This window comes from Silene latifolia, chromosome 5, assembly GCF_048544455.1.
Source record: "Silene latifolia isolate original U9 population chromosome 5, ASM4854445v1, whole genome shotgun sequence".
Taxonomy (NCBI): Eukaryota; Viridiplantae; Streptophyta; class Magnoliopsida; order Caryophyllales; family Caryophyllaceae; genus Silene; species Silene latifolia.
Window position 1 is genome coordinate 60,660,698 of NC_133530.1, and position 2,880 is coordinate 60,663,577.

General features: G+C 39.0%; 1 non-coding gene across 1 annotated transcript; it reads left to right on the forward strand.

Annotated features, from left to right (window-relative positions):
* The first annotated feature begins 681 nt into the window (after positions 1–681).
* LOC141657999 (small nucleolar RNA R71) lies at positions 682–788 on the forward strand. The gene has a single exon (XR_012548911.1). It is a non-coding gene; the product is annotated as a small nucleolar RNA R71 (small nucleolar RNA).
* The last annotated feature ends 2,092 nt before the right edge of the window (positions 789–2,880 follow it).

A 2,880-nucleotide genomic window follows, 5' to 3' on the forward strand; every position in this document is an offset into this window, starting at 1 on the left:
TCTTGTTGATTCTTTTGCATTTGGAGGACCGCTTTTTGGACATCAAAACTTTGGTCATTGTGGTGATTGTATGGATTTTGATTTTGGTAACCTTGGTTTTGATTGAAAAAGGGTCTTTGATTTTGAATTCTCATGGGTGGTGGAGTGTATGTTGTTTGAGGGTTTTGAACATTTTGGCTTTTGTATGAGAGATTTGGATGGAACTTGGTGTTTTCATTGTAAAAATTTGAATAAGGGGTACCACTTTTGTAAGCTTGGAAAGCATTAACTTGCTCGGTTGTTCCCCTACACTCACTTGAGTCATGACCCAAGGTTCCACAATTCTCACATATCCCGCTTGGGATTGATGAGGATGCCGTCATGGCATTGACATGATGCTTTGATGATTTTGAGCTTTCCTCAAGTCTAGCCATAGCTTGTTCAAACTTCAAGTTGATTGTGTCAATGTGAGCACTAAGTTGAGCACCCAATTGAGTAACGGTGTCCACTTCATAATTTCCTCCTCTAGTAGCCTTGCGAGGCCTACTATATTGCGAATTATGGACCGCCATTTCCTCAATCTTGTTCCATGTTTGATTGTCATCAACTTCGGTGAACATTCCATTTGATCCCATATTGAGAATGTTCCTAGAATCTTCATATAAACCATTCCAAAATTGTTGCACTAAAAACCATTCGCTAAGTCCATGGTGAGGACATGAGCGACAAATACCTTTGAACCGCTCCCAAGCTTCATACAAAGATTCTTCATCCCTTTGCTTAAAACCCGTAATTTGAGCTCTTAGCATATTAGTCTTTTCCGGTGGGTAGAAATTTTTGTAGAAAGCTAGAGCTAGCTTCTTCCAAGAATCTATTCCAAGGGTGGCCTTATCAAGGCCCTTCAACCATTGCTTTGCGGTGCCGATTAACGAAAAAGGAAATAAGACCCATCTTATTTGGTCTTGAGTCACGCCCGTTTGAGAGATAGCTTCACAATAATCACAAAATGTTTCCATATGAGAATGAGGGTCCTCACTAGGCATTCCCCCGAATTGGCTCCTCTCAACTAGTTGGATGAAGGCGGACTTGGCAATAAAGTTTCCGGTAAGATGTTGTGGGGTAGGAGTACCATTTGGTAGATCCTCCTCGGTGGGTATAGAGTGTGACGAGAATTTAGGCATTGTAGGTGGATTTTGTGTGGTATTGTTTAATGGGTTTTCTTCTCCTTCTATTGCGAAAGGATTGACAAACTCACTAGTGGGTTGAACAACTTCACCAACACCTCCCAAATTCCTCCTAACAAGTCTCCTATTATTCGTCAAGGTTCTTTCGATTTCACGGTCAAAAGGTAACAAATCTCTTTGTAACCTTCTAGACATGCAAAATATCAAACAACTAGAAAACAATTAGAACAAACCTTGAGGAGTTTTACTTCCCCAAGGTGAAAAAGACACAACTAAAAACAATAAAAGAAATCTTAAATCAATTAAACACCGTCCCCTTAAACGGCGCCATTTTTGATCGGAGCCATTTGGTGTTCACAATTAAGCATATGTGGTCGTTGGTCAATGGTCGATACAAAACACAATTTATACTTCACAAACAACTCTACAATTAGTAAAGAGGCAAGTAAAGGTCGGATCCCAAGGGACGGGTATTGAAATAAAGATTCTATTGTAACTAGTGGTGTCTAGGGGTGTCACAAATTGGGTTGATGTAGAAGGTTACTAAACTAAAATAGCAATGAAAATAAACTAACAAGATAAATAAAATAAGGGATGTAAACAATTGATTAAAAGCACTAGGGTGTCATGGGTTCATAGGGGAATCATGGGATGTGATCATACAAACATGTTCTCAAATTATAAGCAAGCAATTATTGTTGTGATGGATTGAGTTGGGTTATATCTTACAATCCTAGGAAAGTTTGGGTCCCGGAGCCGAATCTCTTGGATTGTACAACACCTACAAGTCGACTTAATCTTCCCTACTTAACACATGCATGGTCTAACAAGACTCGAGTTGGGTTATGTCTTACAAGTCAAGTTGAAAGGATAGAAGATGATAGTAAATGCAAGGATTCATAGGCTTAGCATTTCATCAAATATAACATGTGCATGTATTAAGATCAAAACAAGCAAGCAAATAAGATATGAAAGCATATTAATTTAAGCATGAGTCATTCCCCATGTTGGTTTCCCCTAATCACCCATTAAACCCTAGCTAAGAGACTACTCACTCATTATCATATTGATCATGCTAGAAAGGTTGTCAATCATACTAACATAATGAAACATGATGAATAAATGAAAGTAATTAGCAATAATTAAAAAGGGATTAAGAGATTATACCTACTAATGATTCCAATAATAAAGCAAGAATAATAGAAGTACTTGAATCCTAGATTGAGAGGTTGTCAATCTCCCAATAATAACCCAAATAATCTTCAATTACCCAAAATAAAGTAAGAACAAGAGAGAGATTAAAGAACTAAAACTTGGGTTAAAACTTGATTAATATTTGATTACAATATTGAAGAGAGATTTGATTGATATTAACTACACTAATTATTGATAAGAAGAACATGCCCCTCTAATTAGACTAATGGGGTATTTATAGTGAAAATTAGGGAGGATGCATTAGGGTTAACTAAGGGCTAAACTAGTAATTACACTTTTTAAGTTGAGCAAGGAGCCTCCGGGATTATCCGAGAGAAGGGCTTCTCCATTTCGTAGCTTGAAGAACGAAACTGTGCTGTGCTGTGATCCGTGCGGCTGGGAGTCGGGACGGCCGGATCTGGGATGGACGATCCGAGCGGATTCTTGGGCAAGACGCTCGGACTGGGCATGGGGAATCCGAGCGGATTCCTTTGCGGGACGCTCGGATTGGCGAGGATGGACG